We start from the raw sequence: 17,793 nt of genomic DNA, 5'->3' as shown, positions 1-17,793 counted from the left end.
CGTATTTTAAATTACGTATAATTATGAACATATTATTTAATATAGAACTCAAATCAAAGTAATTAAGATAAGATAAATTACACTAGTTAGAGTTAAATGATAAAAAAAACCGAGTTAGTGAAAATTAAAATGTGACCGACGGAAATAAATAAATCAATCTAACTAATTAAATGTTTACACTAGTTAAAGTGAAAATAAAGCTTATTCTATGTTAACAACATTATTCAAATTAAAATGATTTGGACAAATCTTTATGAAAATGAGGTTTTAAAAAAAAGAGAGTATATATACAGGTGGGCTTAATTGAACTTAGTCCAAAAAAGTAGGGATCTAATCGGCATAATTAAAGTAATGGGGCAGAATTCATAAATCAATAAAATGAGAGGGGGTAATGTGAGATTCAGAGGGGTATTTTTGGGATAACAAAACATGGGATATATATTTAGCATTTTAGGGTTTTTTCCCCATTTTTCGTGCGGCACCTCTCCCCCTTTCTCCTTCTCTTCTCTTTTCCACAGAGAAAACTCAACCCCCTGCCCAGGCCGGCGACGTCCCTTTGCTCCGCCGATCACGACGTCCCTTTGCTCCGCCGATCACGACGTCCCTTTGCTCCGCCGATCACGACGTCGTCGTCGTCACAGCGGTGCCGGAGCGCCCTCCTCTTCCTCTTCGTTTTCTCTTCGAAGCCGAAGCGCCGGATCTCCCTCCTCCCTCGCGTTTGTGCAGATCCGCTGGCGATCTGTCCGTCCGCGGCTAATCCATGGTAAGTCCTCGCCTTTTCCCCCCTATTCCCTTTCTTCTCTTTCCGGTTTCCAGTGCGACGTTCTAATGACCGTTTTTCTCTTTTTTTTTAAGGTGAAACGGAGCCGGACCACTCCCGATCCGTCGCGTTTATGGGGTTTTCAGTCGACCTTACGCCCCCTAGAGAGCAGATGGCCGTCGTCCGGCTTCTGCATGCGGTTTTTCTGAGGTAAATAACGTTTATTGTGTTTTTCCCTGCTTTGCATTTATTCTTTTACAGTTTCTTAACTTTCCTTGCGTTTTTTTTCTGAGTTCCTGGAGCTCGGGATGCAGGTCTTGGTGACTCGTTAATCTGCTACGGACTGGAGGACGCGGGGATGGTTACTTGTGTTTTTTTTCTGTTTTGTTACGAGTATTGTGCCTAACTTGTACCCTGATGACGTTTATGGGATTTCCGGATTTATTAATGAAGAAATTCGTCTCCTTGCTAGTTTGTACTCCATTTTGTCTATGGTTCCCTGAATCTGGTGTTTACATGAAAGTGTTTGCCTTTTTTTTTTTATTCTTTTGGAAGTTGATACCTGGACTTTTGAATTTGGGGGGGGGGGTTACTGTAAAAAAAAGGTCTCCCTTTTTTTTATAAAGTTTGTGTTGCTACCCTTGGTTTTGGAGTTTTAGGGTTTTCACTGTAACAAAAGGGTCATTTTTTTATAAAGCTTCTGTCTTTATAGGTGGTTTTGGGGTCTTAGGTTTTCATTGTAATAAAAGGGTCATTTTTTATAAAGCTTCTATCTTTATAGGTGGTTTTGGGGTCTTAGGGTTTTCATTGTAATAAAATGGTCATTTTTTATAAAGCTTCTATGCTTTTTCAGGATCCTGTTTTCCACTGCAACAAAAAAAAAAGTCCATTTTTTTTATAAAGTTTCTGTTTTTTTTTATTCATGGTTTAGTTAAAGAACCCAGAGTGGTGTAAAGAGTGAAAGGAGGAAACTTTAGTGTTTAAACATTCTAAAGGATTCTTTCAGATTTGGAAAATAGGTATATTTTTCTAGAACCTGGAAACCAGAAAAAGGCCTTTAAATGCCCCTCTCTTGATGTTTAGGTATTAAAGCTTCCTCCTTTTTTATTAAGGATATAGATCTAAGACCATTAATGGAAACCTTAATGGTTTTGTCTTTAGAACCTAGAGACAGAACCATTAAGGTTTTAATGGTCAAAGAATTTCTACTTTTGGAAAAAAAAAAGGATGCAGTAATAAATGTCACAAGAAGAGATGAAGTAGGTTGACAAAAGAACAAAAAAAAAAAAGGAAATATACAGTAATAAATGTAACAGAAAGTGGGTTGACAAAGGAATAAAAAAGGAAATGAAAGTGGGTTGACAAAGGAATAAAAAAGGAAACGGTGATCTTACCTTTTGGAAGATCAGCAAGAGAGAAGAAGCTGCCTCTTTCCTAAATGATCCTTTTTTTTTTTTTTTTTTGTATGTCTCTCCTTTTGGGTCCATCAGCCTCTTTATTTAGGCAGATTTTTCAATTATTTAGCATAAAGTGCTTATTAATTATTGTTAAACTCAATTAATTAGTTTGGTGTATTTCAAATATTAATTGATTGTTTATGGGCTTTGGATTTGGATTTGGATTTGGACTTGGGCCTCTGGACCCTTATAATTTCTTAAGCTATTTAATAAGATATTATGTTTATTCATTTTTATTATTCTTCTATTAAGTGTTCATCACATAAATATTTAGTATATAGATTTTATTCCGTCTTTAATTACTTAACCAAGAATTCACAATTAAAAATTAATTACTATTTTATAACTTGATTATTTTATATTTTTGCTATAACTCTATTAATACAATTAAACATTATTTCATTCATATTTAATCAAAGAAATAACTTTCTTTTAATTAATAATGAACATCCTAATTAATCGGTTTAATCTTTATAACATGAACATTTAATCGATTATAGGGATTATATACATAATCTCAGTTTCTTTTTGTAAAATATTAATTTATTAAGTAACTATCCACAATAAAAATATCTACGAAATAAATTGGCTTAAAACGGTGAAATCAGAAAAAACATGATAATTTACCCCGGACAAAATGGGTATCTACAGTTGCCCCCCTTTGTATAGCTTTATGCAATAAAGATATACAAAGTATCTCTTAGATATACATTTTGCACGCTTTTAATATGTTGTTTATCGTAAATAGATGTTGATTCCAAGACTTGATCTCGGGAAATCCATATGATTAGGGTTCGAATCCTGAAGACTTGATCTCAGGAGATTCGAAGGGGAATAGACGTTTCTATCTTGAATAGAGATAAAACTGCGAGGCGAGATCTCGAAAGAATATCATGATCGAAAATAACAGAATCGAATCCTGAGGCTAAACCTTAGGGGATCCGGAAGGAACAAACATTTCTATCTTGAATAGAGAAGGAATCGCGAGACTAGATCCCCAAAGGAATAACAAGATTGAAAATAACAGAATCGAATCGTGAGGCTTGATCTCAGAGGATTCTACGGAACAAAACATTTCTATCTTGAACAGGACGGATTGCGAGACTAGATCTCAAAGGAATAACAAGATTGAAAATAACAGAATCGAATCGTGAGGCTGGATCTCAGAGGATTCTACGGAACAAAACATTTCTATCTTGAATAGAACGGATTACGAGACTAGATCTCAAAGGAATAACAAGATTGAAAATAACAGAATCGAATCGTGAGGCTGGATCTCAGAGGATTTTAAGGAAGGAGGTTTAGCTAGGATGCTGAAACTTCCCCTTCGTGACTAAACCGCAAGCATCCATCACCTTACAAAAACTAAATAGTCCTTTTGGACTAATGGGTGATACCGTCGAGCGAGGATGACTCTGATCGAGGATGATTTTTTCATAAGGACCTTACCCATTCGTGAAAGTATGGCGTGGTGGATACATATGGACTCGACATTTCTTTAAATTCTATACTTATCATGCATTCTAAACACTCTAAAAGAGGCAACTAGTGCATGCAGTGGCTCTGAGGAAAAAGGCGTACATACGTTTTATTCTGTGCGGTATGATGCATGGCAAGCAAATTTACTTCATTTTTGTTTATCTCCTTTTTTTTCAGTTTCTTCAAACGCCCGAAGGAACGTCCCTAGTAGGGATCACGCCCCAGACTCATTTATCCGAACTTGGTTGTCCAAGAAGTAAGTCTGATTCCCCCTATTATTGGTAAGTGTTTGCTTGTGCTGCACAAAGCGGTCCCTATTGACCCTCATCTTCTCTCCTTCATCATCCTTCTAGAGTTGGGGCTATCGTAGGAATCTGGTCCTTTACGAATGCTCTTTCCTTCATTATGGCGCAATACAATTTTCGAGACTCGATCGCCGCTAATTCATTATTCAAACTTCATCCTTTCGGGTTCTTAAGGCAAAAGCGAAATATCTTACAATCTTCCCCCTTTGTGTAATAACATTCGTTAGCATCATGTTCCCCTCTTTTTTCATAAAAATTCATCAGTATTATGCGAGAGAAAATAAAACAAGAATATAACGGAAAGACTTCTTTTATGTGAGCGCAATTATATATTAAAAGTATATACGTATATAGGGCGTGTTCGTGATTGACAGAGGATCAGAGAGATTTTTTTTATATATAGAATCATGTGTTATTCAAATACCAGAATAAGATGTTTGACAATCGTTCGACAATCCTAAGCACAATTATGCAAAATATTTCTTGACAGAATCAGAATTCACGGGGTTTGGCAGCTCGTTGCCATCCATGTTTGTCAAAGTTAACGCCCCTCCCATGAACGCCTCTTCACCACATAAGGACCTTCATATTTTGGGGTCCATTTCCCCCGAGGATCTAAGCTCTTTAAAATAATCTTCTTAAGCACCAATTCCCCCTCTCGAAACTGCCTAGGTCTCACCTTTTTACCATACGACTTTATCAGTCTTCTTTGGTATAGTTGGCCGTGGCATATTGCTGTCAACCTTTTTTCTTCAATGAAATTTAGCTGGTCATATCTTTTTTGAGCCCATTCCGAATCCTCTATTCCTGCTTCCATCATAATCATTAATGACGGAATTTCGACCTCTATGGGTAAGACAACTTCCATACCATAAACTAGAGAGAACGGAGTTGCACCAGTGGAAGTCCTAGCCGTGGTTCTATACCCGTGCAACGCGAACGGTAAAATCTCATGCCAATCTTTGTAAGTCAAGGCCATCTTCTGTACGATTTTTTTGATGTTTTTGTTCGCGGCTTCAACAGCACCATTCATTTTCAGTATGTAAGGCATGGAATTGTGATGCTTAATTTTGAAATGCATACACATTTCTTCCATGGTTTTGTTGTTGAAGTTCTTTGCATTATCCGTAATGATGCGCTCGGGTAACCCGTATCTGCAGACGATGTTGTTTTTCATGAACTTTGTTACCACTGTTTTGGTTACGCTAGCATAAGATGCAGCTTCGACCCATTTGGTGAAATAGTCAATGGCAACGAGGATGAAACGATGGCCATTCGAAGCCTTTGGCTCGATAGGCCCAATAACATCCAAACCCCATATTGAAAAGGGCCAAGGTGCCACCATTACATGAAGCTGTTCGGCTGGCGCGTTCATGTCATCTGCGTAAATTTGGCATTTGTGGCACTTTCGGACATATTTGATTCAATTAGATTCCATCTTGATCCAATAGTACCCCATCCTCAAGATTTTCCTAGCCAAAGCATGTCCTCCGAGGTGGGTTCCGCAGAACCCTTCGTGTACCTCTTTTACTAGCTTCTGATTGTAAGGATAGCATACACATCGGATTAAAGTGGTAACGTGGTTCCTTTTATATAAGATGTCTCCGCTTAGGAAGAAACTTGTAGCCAATCTTCTTATCGCCCTCTTATCATTATTAGTTGCCCCCTGGGGTAGATCTGTTCCTGTATGTAGTTCTTGATATCATGATACCATGGTTTCCCATCGGCCTCCTATTCTATATTCCCACAATAGGCCTGGTCTTCATGCAACTTAATCTCGATGGCCGGTAGTTTTTGACATTTCTCTAGTTCGAATGCGGAGGCTAAGGTTGCTAACGCGTCTGCCATTTGGTTTTCCAATCGGGATACATGTTCAAATTTGATGAAATGGAAACTTTTGATCATTTCTTGTATATGCTCTTGATATGGGATGAGTTTACTATCTCGAGTTTCCCACTCCCCATTAAGCTGGTTGATGACTAAAGCCGAATATCCATAAACTTTCAAATTTTTTATTCCCATTTCTAACGCAGCTCGGACTCCTAAAGCGCACGGTTCATACTCAGCCGTATTGTTGGTATTCTGAAAACATAGTCTTGCTGTGATAGGGAAGTGTTGACCTTCTGGTGATACCAAAACTACCCCTATCCCATGACCCATGGCGTTGGAAGCTCCATCGAACCTCATAGTCCACACGTTAGGGGATTTTCATCTACCTCGACAGCCACAATGTCTTCATCTGGGAAAGACACTTCCATCAGGTGGTCATGTTCCACGGGGTAATCAGCAAGAAAATTCGCGATCACCGAGCCCTTTATTGCCTTTTGAGCCACATATACAATGTCATATTCAGACAATAAGACTTGCCACCTGGCCAACCTTCCCGTCAATGCAGGTTTTTCGAAGATGAACTTAACCGGGTCCATCCTGGAGATCAAACACGTAGTATTATTTAGCATGTAATGTCTCAATCTTTGAGACGCCCAAGCTAATGCTGCACAAGTTTTTTCTAGAGGGGAATATCTGGATTCGCAGTCGGTGAATTTTTTACTGACATAGTAAATGGCATGCACCTTTTTCTTTGTTTCGTCATGTTGTGCCAAGAGTGCGCCCATGGAATTATCGTGTACCGTTAAGTAGAGCAACAACGGCTTATCCGGATTAACGAGCTGCAATATCGGTGGATTTTGCAAGTATTCTTTTATCTTGTCAAGGGCTTTTTGACAATCTGGATTCCACTTGCAAGGATTGCACTTGCTTAGTAACTTGAAGATCGGCTCACAGGTCGAGGTTAATTGAGCTATGAAACGAGCTATATAGTTCAACTTCCCTAGGAAACCTCTCACTTCTTTTTCTGATTTTAGGGGAGGCATTTCAAGTATCGCCTTAATTTTGTCTGGGTCAACTTCAATCCCTCTTCTACTCACATTGAATCCTAGTAGCTTTCCAGAAGTAATGCCGAACACACACTTCGAAGGGTTTATTCGTATTTGGAATTTTCAGAGCCGCTCAAAGACTTTCCTTAGTACGACCACGTGATCTTCATTTGCTCGTGATTTTGCTACCATATCGTCCACGTATACCTCCATTTCCTTATGCATCATGTCATGGAATATAGTGACCATCGCCCTTTGGTACATTGCCCTCGCGTTCTTTAACCCAAACGGCATCACCTTGTAACAGAAGGTTCCCCACAGGGTTACAAAAGTCGTTTTTTCTCTATCTAGCGTATCCATCAAGATCTGGCTGTAGCCTGAAAATCCATCCATCAAGGATAACATATGGTACCCGACGGTGTTATCCACCAATACATCGATGTGGGGTAACAGAAAGTTATCTTTCGGACTGGCTCGATTCAAATCCCTGTAATCTACGCACATCCTTACCTTTCCATCCTTTTTTGGAATTGGTACCACATTTGCAACCCATTCTGAATAATTAGAAACCGCTAAAAAGCCAGCATCAAATTGCTTTTTTACCTCCTCCTTTATTTTTAACAATGTTTCCGGCTTCATTTTTCTCAATTTTTGTTTCACCGGTTTGGATTCAGGTTTTAGCGGTAACTTATGCACCACAATGTCTGTATTTAGACCGGGCATATCTTCATATGACCATGCGAACACATCCTTATATTCCTTTAATAAGCTTGCTAGCCTTTCTTTGATGTCTTGGTCCAAAGTTCCATTTATCTTAACTTCTCTGGGCTCCTTTTCCGTCCCCAAGTTTACTACTTCTAGGGCCTCATCTTGTGGTTCCATGGTTTTCTTTTCCGCTTCTAACATCCTTTCAATTTCTGTAGGGATTTCTTCCTCGATTTCTCCTTCAGAGTCTATTTCATAGACCGAATTATCAAAATTGCAAATTGGTTCATAATTATCATGATTGTCAAATACCTCATCACTGCTCCTGAATGCACACATCATAAAAGGAAGAAGAAAGAAAAAAAGAAATAATAAATATTGGTATAGATATATGAAAAGACAAGAAAGATGGTCGTAGGTGTGAAAACTTGCACTTTATTGAATAACTTTTTATTGAAAAAGAAAAGGGCGCCAGATAACATTTCATTCTTTAAACCTTAGGCATAATTTAAAGAAATTAAAGCTTATTATTACTTTTTTACAGGAAGATCATAAGTTTTCCAATTCTGGAGCTCTCCTTCACAAACAGACACCCAGTCACTTGGTCCTGGATCACCCTCGTCTTTCCCTATCACTGAAACGACCATCGTCCCATCATTTAGCGAGAACCTTCCCTTACTTATGAAAGCACTGCTTATGGGAGGAAACTCCCTTTTATCTTCATTGACCTCCTTATTTTCCAACCTGGCAAGGCGGGCTTCTCTTTTTTGTTGTTGTATCTTCCACCTTCCGTGCCTAGTAGCGTGGTATCCCAATCCTACTCGAAAGTAGTTTGCATAAAGAAATTAATTTGATTTTAAGCAATCCTAATTAGATTATGATTGTGAATTAAATTAATTAAAGGATAAATAAGTTAAGAGGTTTAATGAGATTAAATTGCTCCTATTATTATCCTAAAAGGTTATTATTATTATCTTTATATTTAGATATAATTATAGATAATAAATAAGAATTATATTCCGAATTAAATTTTTATTTAGTAACATAATTTTATCTAACTAGGGTTTAGATACAAGAGAGTATATATACCCCCCTTATGTGTAAATTTTGGCCAACACAGTGTCTACCGAAGAGAAGAATTTCGACCCCCTTGTTGAGGACGAGATTATTCACCGCTTCCTTCCGTTTCAATTGATTATCAATCTCTTTCTCTATTCCTTGATCTTGTGTTGATTAATTAGAGGCAATCTATTCTTGATTGCTTTCATACGGTTGAATTCTAACTTGGTTTTGAATTGTGTTTTTGTCTTGTGCTTGGGAACTCGAAGTAAGAGTTGTGGGCACTTCGATTGCAACGGTAGATAGAACATCAAAAGGTATTTCCTTCTATCCCTCTTTATATGAAATAACGATTAACGGATCTTGGGTTAATGGAAAAAGGTTAAAAAAATTTATATTTCCGCTGTCAAATGTTTGCCTATTTTCCTTCACCCTCTTCACCCTAAATCGAGTACCAACTAAATCCGCTAGTTCCACACCATATGAATTGTTCATTGGTAGGAAACCCACATTTTCATTCATGAGAGTATGGGGTTGTTCAGCATTTGTCAAACGCGTAGCGTCAGACAAACTAGATTCTAAATCTGATAAATGTTTCTTCATTGGATACCCTAAAGAAACTATGGGGTATTACTTCTATCATCCAGATGATCAGAAAGTAATAGTATCCAAGCACACAACCTTCTTGGAGAAAGAGTTTCTCGAAGAAACAGAAAAGGGAAGCATGATTGAACTTGATGAAGTTCAAGAAGAAGAAACACCGACTGAAACAACAGAGGCGGTTGAGGAACCCAAAGCAGTCTTATTGGATGAGACTCAAGTGCCACCTACTCGTAGATCATAAAGAGTTCGTGAACTCCCAGTTAGATATGGTTTTCTAGTGGGAGATGATGATGAGGTTCCCGTGTTAGACGACGAACCCGAAAACTACGAAGAGGCTCTTACCAGTCCAGATTCTAAAGCATGGCTCGAGGGCATGGATTCTGAAATGGATTCCATGTACACCAACCAAGTGTGGACTTTGGTTGATCCACCCGAAGGGATAAAACCCATTGGGTGCAGGTGGATCTTCAAGAAGAAGACTGACATGGATGGAAAGGTTAGCACCTACAAAGCTAGGTTAGCAGAGAAAGGATATCGTCAGAAACAAGGAATTGATTATGACGAAACTTTCTCTCCTATGGCTATATCCAAATCAATCAGAATAATGCTCGCTATTGCCGCTCACTACGATTACGAGATTTGGAAAATGGATGTGAAAACAGCTTTCCTAAACGGAAACCTGCTTGAGGATGTATATATGATGCAGCCTGAAGGTTTCATATCAAAGGATGCAAACAAGGTTTGCAAACTACAGAGATCCATTTATGGACTCAAGCAAGCATCGAGAAGCTGGAACAAGCGTTTTGACGAAACCATAAAACAATTTGGTTTCGAACAAAATTGCGAAGAAGCTTACATTTACAAGAAAGCAAGTGGGAGCTCAGTTGCATTTCTAATATTATATGTGGACGATATATTATTAATGGGAAATCACGTAGCTCTAGTACATCGCTGCTTCGGAAGCAGCAAAGGAAGCGGTTTGGATTAAGAAGTTCATTACAGAACTTAGTGTGGTGCCTGACATTGTAAATCCCATTACTCTGTACTGTGATAACAATGGAGCCATTGCACAAGCAAAGGAACCACGGTCTCATAATGCATTCAAGCATTACCTAAAGTGATACCACATTGTAAGAGAGATTGTGGCAATAAGAGATGTGGGAATAGAAAGAGTACCTACCGAGGACAACGTTGCAGATCTGTTGACAAAGCCCTTAGCCCAGAAAGTACATGATCGTCATCTAAGTTCTACTGGGATAAGTTGTAGAAATAATTGGCTTTAGTCCAAGTGGGAGTATGTTGGGGTTTAGTGTCCTATAGACAATTGTTCTAGGATATAAACTTAATGTAAATGAAGTGTTCTTTATATCATTTGTTTTAAAAATATATGGTTTCATAAACTATATAAAGGCAACCTATTTTAATAACTAAATAGGTCTAATAAAAGGAAATCCCTAAGTTTGTTTAAAGTGATTGTAAAGTGTTCATACAAGCATGAAGTGAGACGAAACTTTATAATAAACTAATAAAATTAAAACCACCCCAAGTCAAGTAATATGTTTAGAAATAGGATTGGCATATCATTGCTGAGACTTGCATGTAACAATGTCTTCTGTCGAGACAGAGAGATGATCTCACAAGCTTCAGATATGCAGATATCTGGACAGTTACATGGATCCAATGAAAGGGAGTTCATTAGGATTGGGGACCCGACTTGAGATAACAGGATGGGTAGATTTATCCTTGTCACATGTTCATCTCATTGGTATTAATAGGTATAAGTAATCTTTAGACTCAAAGGAATGTTAATTAGTGATTCTGAATTATGGAATGTGATGCTGTGATCCTGTTGTAACACGATCTATAACAGAGATGACTCTGGGTGTGAACGGCAGACGTTGGGTATCACAGGAAGTAATTGCAGGATAATTATACATTGGATTGAGCATTTGTCACTCCCGATAAATGGGAGATACGTCCAAGGATCGCTTGTGGAAGACTTGACTCTAAATCCTTGCAAGGTGATAGCTTAAGACTTGAAATGCAGATTTCACTTAAACTGTCTAATTGGAGTTAACTCGGCATGTACAAGTAAAACGAACGTCTCGCTATATGTGACTTGACATTATCCATAGTCATAAGATTCAGTTCAAGGATGTAGTTGATAAAGGATCGAATTATACTGTAACTAATACGGAAAGGTCAACGACAGAATCAACCTATTTTCTTATAGCTCTGGGGGAATGTTTCAGATTTGTCAATCACATTTCGCGTACTCATTCCGTTATGCAAAGATTAAATATAATTCTGTGAAAATTAATTTAATAGTTGCATACGGCTAGAAGTAATAAAAACCTAATGGGTCACACATAAGACTTGAAGCCCAAAAGAGAAACAGATGTTAATTAATTGATGGAAGCCCAACTGAGTCTACTAAGGCCCAGTACATAGGGGGGGGGGGCAAATTTTATGTATAAAATACATAAAGAAATTAATTTGATTTTAAGCAATCCTAATTAGATTATGATTGTAAATTAAATTAATTAAAGGATAAATAAGTTAGGAGGTTTAATGAGATTAAATTGCTCCTATTATTATCCTACTAATAAGTTATTATTATTATATTTAGATATAATTATAAATAATAACTAATAAGAATTTTATTCCTAATTAAATTCTTATTCGGTAAACCTAATTCTATCTAACTAGGGTTTAGATACAAGAGAGTATATATACCCCCCTTATAGTAGAATTTCAGCCAACCCTAGTCTACCAGAGAGAGAGAATTTTGACCCCCTTGTTGAGGACGAGTTCATTCACTGCTTCCTTCCGATTCGATCGATTATCATCTCTTTCTCTTATTTCTTGATCTTGTGTTGATTAATTAGAGGCAATCTATTCTTGATTGCTTTTACACGGTTGAGTTCTAACTTGATTTTGAATTGTGTTTTTGTCTTGTGCTCGGGAACTCGGAGTAAGAGTTGTGGGCACTTCGATTGCAACGGTAGAAAGAACTTCAAAAGGTATTTCCTTCTATCCCTCTTTATATGAAATAACTGTTGGTCCCTTATAACGTGACAAGTTAGTTCCAAGGGGGGGATAGGAACTGTTTAAAATTTTGTCCGTTAAGGCTGACTTCTTTTCTTCATGAAAAGGTTTACACAGCGTCACTAAGTAGATTCAAGACACAAGCTTAGTCAACTTATGACTAAGTCTGCTTCTTTACTTGAGTCAGGAAATAGCACTTAGAGTCTATTCCTGAACTCAGCTTCTTAATAAACTTAACTCAGCGTGAGTTCTTTACTTAGTCAGTTTTATAGCAAGCAATATATATTAAAGGAGTTTAAGGGTTAGAAAGATATTACTCAGCAGACTTATCCTGGTTCGGCCTCTCCGCCTACGTCCAGTCCCCGGAACTCGTTCCGAGCTTTTTGAATTCTCTACTGAGCTCTTTAAAGGTAGAGCACAAACCTTTTACAGATAGAAGCTGAGTATAACAAGAGTACCTTCCTCTATACCTCTACTCACTCCTATATCTACGCTGAGTACTATAACCGAGTACTCAGCCTCTCCTTTCTATTTTTCTAGAAATGATAAAGTGTTTGCCCTAAACAACAATTGCTAAGACACTTTAGATGATTGAAAATCACTCTAGACTTTTACATAATAATGTAGAAATTGGTGTAAGGTATTTGCTTTTCTTTTCTCACAGAAACTTCAAGTATGAATTTGGTCAGCGTTTCGACTAATTGAAGATCTGCATCGATTGAAGCAAATGGATGGCCTTTATATAGTGACACTTGAGGCACCTGGTTATTTTGAATTTCGAAATAACCGTTGGAGGGAAACGGCTTCCTGTCGTTGTCACTCTGGGCGTGCTCAGCGTCGTTGGCCAATAGGATTCTTGCATCTTCTGTCTTCGTCAGTCCTTGGCAGAATGTTTCGACATTTAAGGAAAAGTCCATGAGACAGCTTCCTGCGCCTTCTGAACTTTTCCCAAAGTAGAAATACTTTGTCTAGAAGTTGATCGTTGTCTGCCGCTGTCCAGACTGCATTGTCGTCCAACTCAGCAGCTTCCACTTGAAGCTTTTGGTTCGAAGGCTTCTCGATCCTTCTTTTGCTGAGTCGTCATTTTACTTGATACGGCTTCGTTTTGAACTCTTGGGCCGAATGGTCTTGATGTGTTGACTTGGGCTTGACTTCCACTTTATGGGCCTTTGGGCTTTTTAATCTTAATGTCTTATAAACAATTAAACTCAACATTGAACAAACACATTAGTGTAATAAATCAAAGCATTTAAATTTAATGTGTTAGAATATTTTTATCATTACTTAAATAATTTTGTCAAATCAAAATCATATGGAAAGGTGTTTCAACAAACTCCCCCATTTTGATGTTGGCAAAAATATTCAGTCAAGAACTCGGTGTTGAGCTCCCCCATGATTATTGACCTTATCTTACTCAGTATACTCCCCCGTAAGGGTTAAGCGGCTGACTTAGATTTACTTTAAACATTTCAAGTAAGTCTAAGGTCAATTTTTTCAGAATTAGGTCAGCTCATGGAACATATTCTATTTAACTCAGTTTATACGGAAGATTTATATATCAGAGAGCGCTGAGTATTTCTTTGTTCAATGTGTTTAAGAAGACATGTAAAAGCGGTCAACATTTTGATCAACACAGCATGCAATCATAAAGCAATGTAGACAAGTAGCACAGTTGATTTAGCGAAGATGCGATTAACTATTCAATACAAAACATAAGTAAGCATCACATAAGATTGATTAATTTAAAAAGATAGATGCATCAAAGTTTTGTATTCAGGGTCAGCACAACAAAAGTACACAAAGGAAAGACTACAAGTTTTAACAAAATGACATCTAGTCAGTCCTAGTAAAGCTAAAGCTATTTCTTCTTGTAGTTGAGTTGTGCTTCATGCTCTTTAGCTTTACCCTTTCCCTTTTGTCTTTGCTGACTACCTGAAGCTTCTTCTAAATGTTGGGTTCCTTGAGCTTGTACTTTCTCCCCCGTTTTGCCACCATCAGCAGGAGGAGCAATGAAAGTGTCTTCAATGGCAGCTTTAGTTAGGCGTTTAGAGAATGCCTTCAGCTTGCGTGTGCTTGTATTTATGCCATCAAAGATGGGAACACCATCATCCAAAATAGCGCGAGGAATCCTGACATCAGCAGCACTCAGCATACTTAGAGCATATGCTTGAGCCTTTGCAACCCAGTGTATGCTGTCCGTGAGCATTGCAAAAGCTTGATGAAACATCTTTAGCAGGGACAAATCAAAATACTCACGCTGAGCGTTGGTGTGTCGCACGTGGTTGAAAGTAACATGAGAGTACTTCAGTATCTCGTTTGTTTTGAGCTGGTCAGTGTCCATCTCTTGCTTGTTTAAGTTCAACAGACGCACAGCCTCGCTAATTTGCTTAATGGAGCATTGGGAGGAGGAAGAGAGTTGGTGATTTGTTTTCTCTTGCTCAGTATGAAGCTGGCTGAAGAGATGATGTACTTCGGCAGAAGTGGCATATGCTGAGTTCGCAGCTGAAAATTGATGAATCTGCCCTTGCAGTGAGTTCATATGGTTTACCATGGTCAGCTGGAGTTCGGCCAGCTTTGTTATAGAGTCCTGCCTAGGCTGTTGAGATTGCAATGAAGTCATGACACTCATAAGATCCTTCAGACCTTTGATCTCAGTTAGAAGCTGAGTGACAGACGAAAGTTGAGTTGTCTGAACATTAGTAGACCCAACGGCATTGGTGTTTGATTGATGAAGGTCCTGGATAAGAGCTTGAGCTGAGTCAATGATTCTTTGACCAGACTCAGTTGCATTTAGGTAGCTAAAGGATCCATCATGTGTTGGCCCAGATGCCGGAGGAGGAGTAGAACCGAATAGAGGCATTGTTTGGTTCTACTCAAAATTTGAAGTGCCAGCATTATCAGCGGCTGGTCTTGAATTAGGATCTCCAGTAGAAACTGACTAGATTGGATTCTGCACTTGGAGTTGTGGAAGAGGAGGATCGGCAGAATGTGTTACTTGCTCAAGGTCAGGCTGAAGCTGACTAGATTGTGGAAGCTGAGTAAGTTCATTGTTCACCTGAGCAGGAAATTCCTTGGCTTGCTCAACGTGTTGAGGAGCGGAATCTTCGAGCACTTGCTCGGCATTACTTTGGTTTACGGAAGCGGTTAAGTCGGCATGTTCCTTCGGCTGAGAAACAGAGGCTTGATTTTCTTGTTGCTCTGGTTGAGACTCAGGAGGGTTGGAGAAGAACCTAAGATGTACATCTGTAAGGTCAGAGATCTCATCCCTCAGCGGTGAATCACCCATTAGGTCAATGACGGGTGCTCGAAATGCCTTCTTCTTTCTTAGTCTCTTTAGTTTTGGAGGAGTGGGGTCAGCAGGAATGGACTCAATGGAGTCAGTAGGTGAAGCTTCCCTTTGAACAGCGGGAGCATTTGCTGTTTGCTCAGTTTCTTCTTCGTCAACCAACTCAGTGTTGATTGGTTCAAGGTGCTCATCATCTGCTGTTTCCTCAGTGTCATCCTGACCACTTTCTTCTTCATCAGACTCATCATCCAATTCTTCTTCCTCAAACTGTTTATCAAGTTCTTCCTCGATAAACTGACCACCCAATTGGTCTTGTTCTTTATGGTCATTTAACTGTTGCTCAACGTCAATGCCTTGACTCTGTGCATAATGTGAGTTAGGAGGAACGACGACATCAGTTGGAAGTGCATCTATAGGTCTTAACTCAAAATTGAGCTTCTTCTTCTTCCTTAATGGTTGCTCATCAACCTCTCTTTCTTCTGCCTCAGGCTCAGCTTGCCTAGGTCTTTTCTCAGCTGACCTAGATCCACCCTGTCCTTGTTGAATCTGAGGCTTAGTTCCTCCGCAGACAAATTTAAGCTTCTTTGGGGCAGAAGCAACAGCTTTAGAGGTGCTCTGGACAGCCTTCCTCTTTCTTTGAGTTCTACCCTTTCGAGTCACCACCCCCTCAGCGTTCGGGACAGCTTCCCCTTTTCCTTTCTTCGGCATAATTGGTTGATCATATGCCAAATCGAATAGGGCAGCAGCTGTAATCTCGGTTCCCCAAGTGTGGATTTCCGCAACCATGTCCACATTGTGATCCTTGAGGATTCGGGTGATAAAAGAGCCTAACCTAAGGGTTCATGTACTTGGTAGAAACCCAATGATTATGAAGACGGGCATGTTTATCGGTGTGTAGGTCAGCATGTGCCATATGAAACACTGCTCAAAATTGGTTGCTGAGTTGGTGCAGTTGATTTTGGGGAAAAGGAAATTGGTCAGTATGTAATGGGCCATCTTTTGATGCTGACCCATGGAAGTACTCGAGATTTCACCTACATGACCAGCAGGTTTACAGAAACTGTGAACGTAGTTGGTTTTATCTTGGTCACCTGATTTACGAAGTATAGCTCCTTCGTTTTTCAGTTTGAACAGTGAAGCAAGATACGCAGGGTTGATGAAGATGTCTTTCCCTCGAACATTAGAAGCCAGGTAGTTCCGGTTATCATCGGTGACCTTTAGGTTGGCGTAGAATTCTCTTACCAGCTCAGGGTAAGTAGCATCACGAACTGAGAACAGCTCGGTCCAACCATTATTCTTGATCCACTCACAAAAGGGTTGCTCGGCGTCCACGAATCCCTTTGAAAACCATCGCGAGTGATCGATCTTACACCCCTTCACACTCTCGAAAACCTGAGAGTAGGTGCGTTCCACTACTTTCTTGCCATTGTCCTTTTGCTGTTGTTTTCCCTTCGAAGAGGTGGCTTGGACAGCTTGAGCTTTCTTGCTAGGCGTAGTGACTTTAGTGTGGTCACGCTGGGTAGAAGATTTGGGATTTTCATCGGAGCGGTTGTCGGATAAACCAGCACCAGAGATATTCAGAGAAACGTTCGTCATATTCTCAGAGAAGTTTTGGGAAGTTTGGGAATTTTTAGAGAGAGTAATTGGAATGCCAAAGTTTTCTAAGTGTAAAGAGATAAAAGTGGGAATTCGTCCACTATTTATAGAGGTATTGAGTTGATCTAAAGCGTTGGGTTGTCAATTTGACCTCGAGATTCTCAATCGACAAAGATTCTGGCATTTATGACACATACGGCGCGTGTGTTTTCTAATTATAGCGCATACGTCATCCTAGGTGGCTATTTAATTCGCGTGCTTGCATTAAATTTTGCAACGGATCCTTACTCAGTGTTAAGAATTTCAAGCGTTTAAAATTCTGAGTAGTCAGTGTTATGTAAGGAATCAGTTCTTATGCCTAGTTGCTCAGTTTAAGATAAACACTCAGTATATATATATATATCTACTCAGCAAGCATAAATCATTCAGCATGGTAATTCACTCAGCATGCATACTATACTTGGAATTTATTGAAGAGGATTAAACATACCAATGGCTTCTCTAAGTATGTTGAATTGCTCACGAGCCAGTGGCTTTGTGAAGATATCAGCAAGCTGCTCATCCGTTGGGACATAGGTCAGCTTGATCTCTCCCTTTAGTACGTGATCTCTGATGAAGT

The 17,793-nt window shown here is 39.0% G+C and overlaps 1 long non-coding RNA gene across 1 annotated transcript; it reads left to right on the top strand.

The window, feature by feature from the left end:
* Positions 1 to 479: 479 nt before the first annotated feature.
* On the top strand, positions 480 to 1,241 carry LOC136204139 (uncharacterized). The gene is made up of 2 exons (XR_010675043.1): positions 480 to 763; positions 856 to 1,241. It is a non-coding gene; the product is annotated as an uncharacterized lncRNA (long non-coding RNA).
* The last annotated feature ends 16,552 nt before the right edge of the window (positions 1,242 to 17,793 follow it).

This window comes from Euphorbia lathyris, chromosome 8 (assembly GCF_963576675.1).
Source record: "Euphorbia lathyris chromosome 8, ddEupLath1.1, whole genome shotgun sequence".
Classification (NCBI taxonomy): domain Eukaryota; kingdom Viridiplantae; phylum Streptophyta; class Magnoliopsida; order Malpighiales; family Euphorbiaceae; genus Euphorbia; species Euphorbia lathyris.
Note: the sequence above shows the minus strand (reverse complement) of the source record. Positions and strands in the feature narration are given on the sequence as shown.